The sequence below is a fragment of the Phyllobates terribilis genome, unplaced genomic scaffold (genome assembly GCF_046119375.1).
Source record: "Phyllobates terribilis strain yellow unplaced genomic scaffold, ASM4611937v1 Scaffold_5__5_contigs__length_657084704, whole genome shotgun sequence".
Lineage (NCBI taxonomy): Eukaryota > Metazoa > Chordata > Amphibia > Anura > Dendrobatidae > Phyllobates > Phyllobates terribilis.
The window spans coordinates 409,720,269-409,733,045 of record NW_027362765.1 but is presented as its reverse complement, the minus strand read 5'-3'; the positions used below and the strand labels follow the sequence as shown (position 1 = coordinate 409,733,045).

General features: G+C 46.5%; 1 protein-coding gene across 5 annotated transcripts in view; it reads left to right on the top strand.

The window, feature by feature from the left end:
- STK32C (serine/threonine kinase 32C) overlaps positions 1-12,777 on the top strand; it is a 428,186-nt gene that overhangs the window by 395,986 nt on the left and 19,423 nt on the right. The gene's annotated exons all lie outside the window — the stretch shown is intronic.

Genomic DNA, 12,777 nt, shown 5'->3' with positions numbered 1-12,777 from the left:
CCACACTCCCTGGTCACGTACCTCTCGATATCTCTCTGCATGTACGGCCAGAAGAAAAGTTCACGGATCAAGTCTGTTGTCCTTTCCACTCCCAGGTGTCCCATGTTTTCATGGAGTTCTTGGAAGACCAACCGACGGAATACTCTGGGTAGTACCAGCTGCGGGTTTTGTCCTCCTTTATGATACAGGATACCGTCTTCACTGAGGTAGAGCTTCGTCTATTCTTTAATTAAAACAGATACTGCTGGTGACTCATTGTCTCTCTCTCGTTTACTTGGAAACCGATTTTGGTTCACATAATGTAGTATTCTACCAATTATCTGATCTTCCCGTTGTGCTCTATGGATTTTCCCTTTTGGTAGTTGTTAAATAGAACAGTGGTGGTCTTGTTCTCTCGCTTTTATGGTGGTTTCCACTGTCAACGGACACCACAATGGTGTGCCTTCCTCCTGATAAGCTTGTACTGCTTGAGTAGTGCTCTCAATTGCTTCCAGACTGACTTCCTCCGAGCATTCTTGCATGAACTCCTCAGGCTCTAGTGGCATTCTTGACAATCCGTCAGCACCTGCATTGCATTTCCTGGCCTGTACTTGATGCTGAAATTGAAGTCAGCTAGTTCAGCGAACCATCTCTGACCCATTGCATTCAGTTTGGCTGTAGTAAGGACATAGGTGAAAGGGTTGTTGTCAGTGTATACCTCAAACTCTTTGCTGTAGTAGAGATAATATCTAAATCGTTCACAGATACCCCATGTCAATGCCAGGAACTCCAATTTTCCGAAATGTAGGTAATTCTTCTCGGCGTCTGTCAACGTTCTAGAACCGTAACCGATGACCTTCAATTTTCCATCTTGATGCTGATACAGGGCAGCTCCCAGTCCAACTTGAAAAGCATCACAATGAAGAACAAATGGTAAATTGAAATCAGAATATCCCAAGATGGGTGGTTTTACCAGGTAGTCTACTAGTTCTTCCAATACCTCCTGGTGGTCTGCTGTCCAGAGAATGGGCTGTTGGGACAAAATGGCGTTGTTTCTTATAAGCCCTGTCCTACCTGCATTCTTCTTTTTCTCCATGGGTGTTGCTGTCTCTATCGTCCCCCCCAAGAGGAGGAATAGTGGAGCGGCAATCCTGGAGAAATTCCGAACGTAAGTACGATAGTAGGAAAGAAATCCTAAGATCTGCCTCAACTCCCCGACGGTAGAGGGCCGCTTGTCTTTTAAGGCCAGTACCAGAGCGATTTCTGCTAGGTCCATGGTATATCCTTCTCCGGACACAATTTTCCCTAGAAATCAGTCTTGTCTTTTGAACAGTTCACACTTCTTTGGGGTCAACTTAACTCTGTGTTGTTGATACCGTTGTAATACGGTCCTCACGTGTTCAACATGCTCCCGGAAGGCTTTGCTGTGTACCACATTGTCATCCAAGTACGGCTGGCAGATATCGTCCCTCAGTCCTTCTAAACATGTCTCCATGCTCCTCTGAAATTCTGCTGGAGCTGAACTGAGCCCAAACGGTATGCGGATCCACTCATATAATCCCCACGGTGTGATGAATGCTGTCAAGGGTCTACTGGACTCGTCGACAAACCCTTGGTGGTATGCCTTACCCTGATCGAGGACAGAGAACCAGGTACTTCCTGATAGGCTATCCAGCATATCTTTGATCTTTGGTATCGGGTGTCGATCAAGTACTGACTTTTGGTTTAGTTCCCGGTAATCACAACAGAGTCTCAACGTACCATCCTTCTTCCTAAGGCTGTGTGCCCACGATGCGTTTTTTAAGCGTTTCCGCAGCGGCAAAAAAGCTGCAGAAACGCTTAAAAAACGCATGGTAGAAGGCCTGCCATGTTCCCCAATGATAATCCGCATGTGCTGTGCACATGCTGCGGAAATTACCGCTGCGGATTATCATTGCGGAAAAAAACGCAGCACTACCAATTATTTTGCAGAAGCGCTGCGTTTTTGCCGCCATTGACTTGCATTAGATTGCATGGATTCCGCATCACTGTATATGTAGATGCGCATTCCATGCGTTCCAATGTGAGGATGGTACCCGGGTGTGGAGGACAGGAGACTCTCCTCCGGACCTGGGTACCATAGAACCTGTGAAAAAAGAATGAAATAAATATATTTACCTTCTAATGGCCCCCGGTCTCCTTGTCTTCGCTTGCCGGCAGATCGTGGTGGACTGAAGGACCTGCGTTGATGTCATAGTCATGTGACGGGTCACGCGATGCTGACGTCGGCAGGTCCTTCAGTGTACCACGATCTGCCGGCGGCCAGGACTAAGCGAAGCAAGACTCCGGGGGCCATCGGAAGGTAAGTATAGATTTATTTTTTCTATTTTTCTTTGGGGTCACACTATATAAATCCATGCCGTTTGCATGGATTTATATAGTGTGACCAAGTTGTCAAGCACTTTCCAAGTGATGCTAAAATCGCCTGGAAAGTGCTTGTCAATCCGCATGCAGAAATGCATGTGAAGAACGCTTCACTTCCGCTTGTCCCTGGCAGGAAAAACGCATGTACAATCCGCATGTACAATCCGCATGTACAATCCGCATGCGTTTTTTTCTGCCAGGGAGATGCAGAAACGCTCAGGAAAAATCCTGAGCATTTCTGCATCGTGGGCACATAGCCTAACACAGACAATAGGAGAGGAGTAAGATGACTTCGACTTTTGGACCCAACCTCTGTTGATAAGATCTTGTAAATATTCTTTCACTTCACGATGTAATGGTTTAGGCACAGACATGTATCTTCTTGATTTTCAATTGGATTGACGGGATACAGCCTATATCAGAGTCATTTTTAGAGAATGCATGACACTCTTCTCTCAGCATCTGTTTTGCTACCGCTATATCATCAGCACACAGGTGTTCCAAGGATACTGGAGGATCCCAGGACCCTGAGGTGAGTCGTGCAATTTCCTCCCCTGGGCAACTCCTGTTCCTTGGTGGGGAGACTGAATTCACGGTAGACCCCTGGGCTGGTCTCACACTGGCTGGATATACCGTTTTAACAATTTCAATGTGACCTAACACAGTCTTTGGATCCAGTCTAATTTCGTGCTTCGTAGTATTCATCACCGGTACTGTCAGTCAAGCAAACCCACCAGTAGGAATCGTAAGCACAGTCTCACCGTGAAGTAGCGCTTCCGGAAGTTCTGAGGAGTCTTTTGGCACAAACAGTCTTTTCTGGACTTTTCTTCCCGGTTCTACCCGGACGCCACACCTTACCCCCACCATTTGGCTTGCAGGGATGATGGTTGGACGCCAGCCTACCTTGACTTCTTTTAGGTCCATTGTTTTCTGTGCTTTCTTTACTCTATAAATCACATTTTCTGCCACGGCATTGGGTATGGCAAGCGATGTGGCAATCCACCACCAGCGTCCCTGACTTGTGTTTCGTGATGACTTCACTGATTACATTATAAGCCAGGATAGGATCTTCTGCCACGTTCTGATCACTGGTCACGAGAAAAGGTACCAAAAGCTCAATGGTGTTCATGTTCTTCGTGGCCCTCAGTTGGAAAGTCACTTCCACCCAGCCTATGAAAAGGATTTTGGTCTGGTTTACAGCTTTGCCGTGGAGTTCCACTGGTCCTAAGAGTTCTTTTAGTGACCGAAAGCAGGTATGTGGCAGGTAGCACCTTCTCCATTCCTCATTTTAAAGGATCGCTTGGGCTCTTGTGTCCCACAGTGCTTTTACCAGGAGTCCATCTAGCTGGCACTGTATAAAGCACCTTTCACCGATTAGGCTGAGGAGGCTATCTTTACTGACCGAGGAATCCTCCTCTCAGGAGTACATCGTTTGACCTCCACACTGGGCATTAAGTAACTGATGCCCCTGTCTCTCTTGCCGCTGTGGTAGACGGGAACACACTTGAGGATAGTCCTGACGCCGCTGTTTTACCTAATGCGCCGTTCTGGGGTTTGGTGAGATTTGGATTTGCTTCTGGGGCCTCCTCCGTGTCGAAGTTACCAGTCACCCTGCACTGGTAACCTCCTATCTTTTAACCCAAGCGACCGTGACCATTGGCACTCCTTGGCATAATGTCCTTCCTCACCACATCTTAGACAGTGGACACATTCTGTACTCTGATTTGATGAACGGCACGCTTCACAAGCCGGGTATCTTCTGTTTTGGAACCCACTCCTGGGTCTGAGGGATACAGGTTCTGGCCTGGAACGATTCAACTTTTTCACCTCAATCAACTCGGCTCGCAGTTCTCCTATTACTTCCTCCCAGTCAACGCTGGCGGTCCTCTCTTTTGTTGGTGCTTTAAGGTTCCCTCTCGAAGGTGGCACTGGAGGGTCTCCATGATGATCTTCGGACTGGCCACCGGGGGTCTCCAACTTCAGCTGACTCATTTTGGTGATTTTAGGAGCATAGCCTTTCTTTAACTTCTGTTCGCTCTCTGACTCCAAGCTAGCTGCCTTATTCATTTTTTCAATTAGGACTTCGTCCAGAATGCCAGGATCTTCTAGATACTGTTTCAACTGCAACTTGATGTCCTTGCTGATTAACCCCATTCCCAACAATCTCAAGAACTTCTTCTGGACTAGTCCAGCATCAAACTTCTCCTCCGCTTCTACATCTATGGATGCAAACAACAGTCTATCCTTAAGTTCAATTGTTCTGAACAAGAAACCTTGGAGTGATTCATTATTTTCCTGTGAGATGTTAATGAGTCGGTGAAACAATTCTGAAGTACTCTCTTCTTTATAGTGCCCTTTTAAAATCATCTTCAGCTGTGGCAAGTTCAATTGACTCTTCATTTCTAGAATACTACGGAGGTTCAGTCCTGGGCTGATCGCTATCACCACCCCCTCAACGATCTCATCTGGCTGGCAGCCTTTCTGTAATCCTGCATCAATCTGGTGCAACAAGTTCATATAAGACAGTTTCTCTTTCTATTCACACTCTACAATCTGTCCCAGGATCTTGAATTCTTTCCTTATGGTGATTTGTGGTGTTAGAGAGGACTGTCTTCCTGATTTATCTAACCTGAGCAGGTTAAAGGTTCTGTCTGAGTCTGTCACCCGTTCAGAGGTTTTGGTTGATTCCTGCACGGCTGTTGTTACGGCTTTGAGTTGTTCTTTCAATTGCTGTAGTTCTGTCTGCGGACCCAGATTCCCGCTTTTGGTAATTTGTGCCGCCCCTCCATTCTCCAACTTCAACCCGGTTAGAAACTGTGTTAGCTCCTGGAGGAACATCCCCATGACGTCTTCAGCTTCTTTCTCCCCCAGCTCATCCATTTTTGCATTAATGGCAGCTAACCGTTACCTGCGGTTGTGTGCTTTAGAAATCTGTTCTTCTGACATCTTTATATGTTCTGCTACTGTTCTCAATTATTCACAGGTTACCTGAAGAATCAGCTCACTAATTCCGTCCTGCTGCTGTGTTTTTCCAGACACTTTTCCTCTTCTCCCTCTACACGCTAATTCCCACTCAGGATTCCCCGTATGGGCCACCAATGTTACACGCATGCCGCTATATTCAGATACGGGCGAGACAGGTTACATGAATTCTTTGGAATCCTGGGGGAACCGTTACTCAGGGTGACCATAGACTATGTGCTGCAGCTTCTCTCAGGCACACAGGGGTATTGACCCTCAGGCACAGACACGTAGGCTGTTTCACTTGCTGACCAGACACACTTGACAAGAGTCCTCATAAACGGTAGAACAGTAGCATTTAATAAGAAGCCGCACAGCCAGTGCAAGTTAATTCTTATGAGCAACAGGCTCCAGTGACAAACGGTACAGTTTCCTTAGCAGCACAGCAGTTCACAGTCTTCCCAGTAGTACAGGACAGCACAGATCTAATGCAAAGGCACATTAATGAACACAGCATTCTTTACGGAACAGTGAGATGGAGGAAGGGGGAGGGTTTTCTGAGGGAGATGATCCCTGTGACACCATTTCTTCCAGTCCTTATCTTTCTGCCTGACAATACTCTGCACTGCTAGTTCAGGAACTCTACTTGACCTGTGCTTAGCTTCACTCCTGACCTGAATCCTTTTCACTTGCAGGGGCGCTTCTGTGAGATACAGAACACACACACCACCTTTCTGTTTGACTCCGGCCAGACAGTAAACAACTTCCCCACAATCCCCCTGGGGCACTGCTAAAACACTCCCTGTCTCCTGTGACTGTGTTAACCCCTCTAGTTGCTGGTTGCTTCTGGAACACAACACTTCCTGTCTCCTGTGCTTGTGTTACCTCTAATAGTTGCTGAATGCTTTTAAAGCAACAGCACTACTTCTACATGTCACAATATTCCTAACATAAAAAGTTATCAGCTATCCAAAAGATTGTTGATCATATGGAGTGCCACTGCTGGGACTCCGAACTGATCCTGAGATTGGGGTTCTGAAATGTCCTGCGCGCATGCACGCAACCTCTCGATTCATTGTGCATATTGAATTGCTGGAGATTGCCAAGAACAGCTTTGCCATAGAAAATAAATATACACTCCCTGACAGAAGTTATGTCGCTTATCCACGTTATGAAATAAAAGCTTATAACTAGTGTTGAGCGATACCTTCCGATATCAGGAAATATCGTATCGGATTGGATCGGGCCGATACCCAAAAAGTATCGGATATCGCCGATTCCGATACCGGAAACCAATGCAAGTCAATGGGACACAAATATCGGAATGAAAATAAACCCTTTCTTTCCTTGTAGGTTAATTCTACATGAAGTAAAACAACTAAGAATAATGTAGAATGACATGAAAAGCCGGCAATTCATCAGCGGCATACACCGGTACCCGACAATTTACAACAGAAAGAATAGAGCTTCACACATAGATTAGATAGATAGAAACATGTCAGTCACATATATATGAAGTACAGTGACTGTGTTGCTTACTGTACTTGTCATTTAGTGTAAAGGATTTATTAAAAAAAATATTAGTGTTTTCGTGCACCGTCTCTTTAAAAAAGCCGGCCGGCAATTCAGCATCTGTACCCGACAATTTATAACAGACAGAATAGAGAATCACACATAGATTAGATAGATAGAAACATGTCAGTCACATATATATGAAGTACAGTGACAGTGTTGCTTACTGTACTTGTCATTTAGTGTAAAGGATTTATTAAAAAAAAATATTAGTGTTTTCGTGCACCGTCTCTTTAAAAAAGCCGGCCGGCAATTCAGCAGCGGTACCCGACAATTTATAACAGAAAGAATAGAGCTTCACACATAGATTAGATAGATAGAAACATGTCAGTCACATATATATGAAGTACAGTGACAGTGTTGCTTACTGTACTTGTCATTTAGTGTAAAGGATTTATTTAAAAAAATAATAGTGTTTTCATGCACCGTCTCTTTAAGAAAGCCGGCCGGCAATTCAGCATCTGTACCCGACAATTTAGAATAGAAGGAATAGAGAATCACACATAGATTAGATAGATCGAAACATGTCAGTCACATATATATGAAGTACAGTGACAGTGTTGATTACTGTACTTGTCATGTAGTGTTAAAATAAAGGATTTATTTAAAAAAAAATTGGCGTGGGGTTCCCCTTAATTTTAGGCTCTAGCGGAGGTTAAGCAGACAGCTGGGGCAAATGTTTGAAGCCTGGGAAGGGGGTAATACCCACGGAGCTTCCCAGGCTACTAATATCAGCCCCCAGCTGAATACCTAGCCTTTACTAGCTATTAAAATGGGGGAACCCCCCCAAAAAAATAACGTGGGGTCCCCCCTAATTTAATAGCTAGCACAGGCTAGGCAGACAGCTGGGGGCTGATATTAATAGCCCAGGAAGGGTGCCATGAATATTGGCCCCCTCCCAGGCTAGAAACACCAGCCGTCAGCCGCCCCAGAAATGGCGCATCCATAGGATGCGCCAATTCTGGCACTTAGCCTCGCTCTTCCACGCTGCCCTGGTGCGGTGGCAGGGGGTAATAGGGTTGGGGTTGATGTCAGCTTATAATGCCAGCTGACATCAAGCCCAGGTTAGTAATGGAGAGGCGTCTATAAGACACCCCCATTACTAACCCCATAGTCAAAGTTAAAAGAAAACACAAACACCCAGAGTAAAGTCCTTTAATTGAAATAAAGACACAATTCTTTATTGTTCTAAATTAAACCATACTTACCATCACGCCCATTCCAGCTGAAGCCAACGATCTCCTGCAATAAAAGAAAAATAATAAAGCAACCTCATCCTTACCTTTCGATGGTTCCCAGGACAGCTCCAGCTCTGCTACATCGAGATGACAGGCTGGACCGCAGCAGAAAGCTGCCATCCAGCCTGTCATCCCGCAGACACTGAGAAGCGCAGGCATGCTTGCGCTCCTCAGTGTCTCTCTGTGACGTCATCCAGATGAGCCGAGTTCATGTCCAATGAACTCAGCTCACCTCATGCACGTCACTGACAGCGTGGGAAAATTCTCCTGCACTCAGCGCTTCAGCGTGAGAATTCTCCCACGCTGTCAGTGACATACATGAGGTGAGGTCATGTCCAATGAACTCAGCTCACCTCATGCACGTCACTGACAGCGTGGGAAAATTCTCACGCTGAAGCGCTGAGTGCAGGAGAATTTTCCCACGCTGTCAGTGACGTACATGAGGTGAGCTGAGTTCATTGGACATGACCTCGGCTCATCTGGATGCCGTCACAGCCAGACACTGAGGAGTGGAAGTATGCCTGCGCTTCTCAGTGTCTGCGGGATGACAGGATGGATGGCAGCGTTCTGCTGCGGTCCAGCCTGTCATCTCGATGTAGCAGAGCTGAAGCTGTCGTGGGAGCCATGGAAAGGTAAGGATGATGTTGCTTTATTATTTTACTTTTATTGCAGGAGATCGTTGGCTTCAGCTGGAATGGGCGTGGTGGTAAGTATGGTTTAATTTAGAACAATAAAGAATTGTGTGTTTATTTCAATTAAAGGACTTTTTTCTGGGTGTTGTGTTTTTTTAAATACTTTACTAGAAATTCATGGTGGTCATGTCTAATATTGGCGTGACCCCATGAATTTTGGGCTTAGGGCCAGCTGATAATGCCAAGCTGGCCTTAACCCCTTTATTACCCAGTGAGCCACCGCACCAGGGCCCTGGATGAGTTGGGTACAGCGCCAGAAGATGGCGCTTCTATGAACGCGCCATTTTCTGGGGCGGCTGCGGACTGCAATTTGCAGCGGGGGTGGCCCAGAAAGCTTGGGTCTCCCTGCGCTGCGGATTCCAGCTCCCAGCTGCCTAGTTGTACCTGGCTGGGCACAAAAATAGGGCGAAGCCCCACGCATTTTTTTTTTTTAATTATTTCATGCAATTCATGGAATAATTAAGAAAAAAAGGGCTTCCCTATATTGTTGTGTCCAACCAGGTACAAATAGGCAGCTGGTGGTTGGGGGCAGCCCATTCCTGCCTGCTGTACCTGGCTGGACACAAATATAGGGCGAAGCCCCACGTCAATTTTTTTTAAAATAAATCCTTTATTTTAACACTAAATGACATTTGAGGAGTTAATAAAGATGCAGTCCCTAAATTATTATTTATTTTTTAATTAATTTTTCCCAAAACTTTTGACGTGGGCTTCGCCATATTTTTGTATGCCAGCCAGGTACAGCATCCAGCCATTTTCCGGGGTGGCTGCGGACTGCAATTTTCAGCGGGGGGCAGAAAGCTTGGGCCTCCCTGCGCTGCAGATTCCATCCCCCAGCTGCCTAGTTGTACCTGGCTGGACACAAAAATAGGGAGAAGCTTCACGTATTTTTTTTTTTTTTAATTATTTCATGAAATTCATGAAATAATTAAGAAAAAAAGGGCTTCCCTATATTGTTGTGTCCAACCAGGTACAAATAGGCAGCTGGTGGTTGGGGGCAGCCCGTTCCTGCCTGCTGTACCTGGCTGGACACAAATATAGTGCGAAGCCCCACGTCAATTTTTTTTAAATCATTTCAGGAAATTCATGAAATAATTTAAAAAAATTGATGTGGGGCTTCGCCCTATATTTGTGTCCAGTCAGGTACAGCAGGCAGGAACGGGCTGCCCCCAACCACCAGCTGCCTATTTGTACCTGGCCGGACACAACAATATAGGGAAGCCCTTTTTTTCTTAATTATTCCATGAATTTCATGAATTTAAAAAAAAAAAACGTGGAGCTTCGCCCTATTTTTGTGTCCAGCCAGGTACAACTAGGCAGCTGGGGGCTGGAATCTGCAGCGCAGGGAGGCCCAAGCTTTCTGGACCCCACCCGCTGCAAATTGCAGTCCGCAGCCGCCCCGGAAAATGGCGCATTCATAGAAGCGCCATCTTCTGGCGCTGTACCCAACTCATCCAGGGCCCTGGTGCGGTGGCTCACTGGGTAATAAAGGGGTTAAGGCCAGCTTGGCATTATCAGCTGGCCCTAAGCCCGAAATTCATGGGGTCACGCCAATATTAGACATGACCACCATGAATTTCTAGTAAAGTATTTAAAAAAAACACAAACACCCAGAAAAAAGTCCTTTAATTGAAATAAACACACAATTCTTTATTGTTCTAAATTAAACCATACTTACAGTCACGCCCATTCCAGCTGAAGCCAACGATCTCCTGCAATAAAAGAAAAATAATAAAGCAACCTCATCCTTACCTTTCCATGGCTCCCACGACGGCTCCAGCTCTGCTACATCGAGATGACAGGCTGGACCGCAGCAGAACGCTGCCATCCAGCCTGTCATCCCGCAGACACTGAGAAGCGCAGGCATACTTCCACTCCTCAGTGTCTGGCTGTGACGGCATCCAGATGAGCCGACAATGAACTCGGCTCACCTCATGTACGTCACTGACAGCGTGGGAGAATTCTCCTGCACTCAGCGCTTCAGCGTGAGAATTTTCCCACGCTGTCAGTGACGTGCATGAGGTGAGGTCATGTCCAATGAACTCGGCGCACCTCATGCACGTCACTGACAGCGTGGGAGAATTCTCACGCTGAAGCGCTGAGTGCAGGAGAATTTTCCCACGCTGTCAGTGACGTGCATGAGGTGAGCTGAGTTCATTGGACATGACCTCGGCTCATCTGGATGACGTCACAGAGAGACACTGAGGAGCGCAAGCATGCCTGCGCTTCTCAGTGTCCGCGGGATGACAGGCTGGATGGCAGCGTTCTGCTGCGGTCCAGCCTGTCATCTCGATGTAGCAGAGCTGAAGCTGTCCTGGGAACCATGGAAAGGTAAGGATGAGGTTGCTTTATTATTTTACTTTTATTGCAGGAGATCGTTTGCTTCAGCTGGAATGGGCGTGGCGGTAAGTATGGTTTAATTTAGAACAATAAAGAATTGTGTCTTTATTTCAATTAAAGGACTTTTTTCTGGGTGTTTGTGTTTTTTTTAAATACTTTACTAGAAATTCATGGCGGTCATGTCTAATATTGGCGTGACCCCATGAATTTCGGGCTTAGGGCCAGCTGATAATGCCAAGCTGGCCTTAACCCCTTTATTACCCAGTGAGCCACCGCACCAGGGCCCTGGATGAGTTGGGTACAGCGCCAGAAGATGGCGCTTCTATGAACGCGCCATTTTCCGGGGCGGCTGCGGACTGCAATTTGCAGCGGGTGGGGCCCAGAAAGCTTGGGTCTCCCTGCGCTGCAGATTCCAGCCCCCAGCTGCCTAGTTGTACCTGGCTGGACACAAAAATAGGGCGAAGCGCCACACATTTTTTTTTTTAATTATTTCATGAATTTCCTGAAATAATTAAAAAAAAATTGACGTGGGGCTTCACACTATATTTGTGTCCAGCCAGGTACAGCAGGCAGGAACGGGCTGCCCCCAACCACCAGCTGCCTATTTGTACCTAGCCGGACACAACAATATAGGGAAGCCCTTTTTTTCTTAATTATTCCATGAATTTCATGAAATAATTAAAAAAAAAAAACCGTGGAGCTTCTCCCTATTTTTGTGTCCAGCCAGGTATAACTAGGCAGCTGGGGGATGGAATCTGCAGCGCAGGGAGGCCCAAGCTTTCTGCCCCCCCCCCCCGCTGAAAATTGCAGTCCGCGGCCGCCCCGGAAAATGGCGTGTTCATAGAAGCTGGATGCTGTACCTGGCTGGCATACAAAAATATGGCGAAGCCCACGTCAAAAGTTTTGGGAAAAATTTATTAAAAAATAAATAATAATTTAGGGACTGCATCTTTATTAAGTCCTCAAATGTCATTTAGTGTTAAAATAAAGGATTTATTTTAAAAAAAAATGGCGTGGGATCCCCCATAATTTTAGTCTCTAGCGGAGGTTAAGCAGACAGCTGGGGCAGATGTTTGAAGCCTGGGAAGGGGGTAATACCCACGGAGCTTCCCAGGCTACTAATATCAGCCCCCAGCTGAATACCTAGCCTTTACTAGCTATTAAAATGGAGGACCCCCCCCAAAAAAATGACGTGGGGGCCCCCCTAATTTTAGTCTCTAGCGGAGGTTAAGCAGACGGCTGGGGCAGATGTTTGAAGCCTGGGAAGGGGGTAAAACCCACGGAGCTTCCCAGGCTACTAATATCAGCCCCCAGCTGAATACCTAGCCTTTACTAGCTATTAAAATGGGGGACCCCCCCAAAAAAAATGACATGGGGTCCCCCCTAATTTAATAGCTAGCAAAGGCTAGGCAGACAGCTGGGGGCTGATATTAATAGCTCAGGAAGGGTGCCATGAATATTGGCCCCCTCCCAGGCTAGAAACACCAGCCGTCAGCCGCCCCAGAAATGGCGCATCCATAGGATGCGCCAATTCTGGCACTTAGCCTCGCTCTTCCACGCTGCCCTGGTGCGGTGGCAGGGGGTAATAGTGG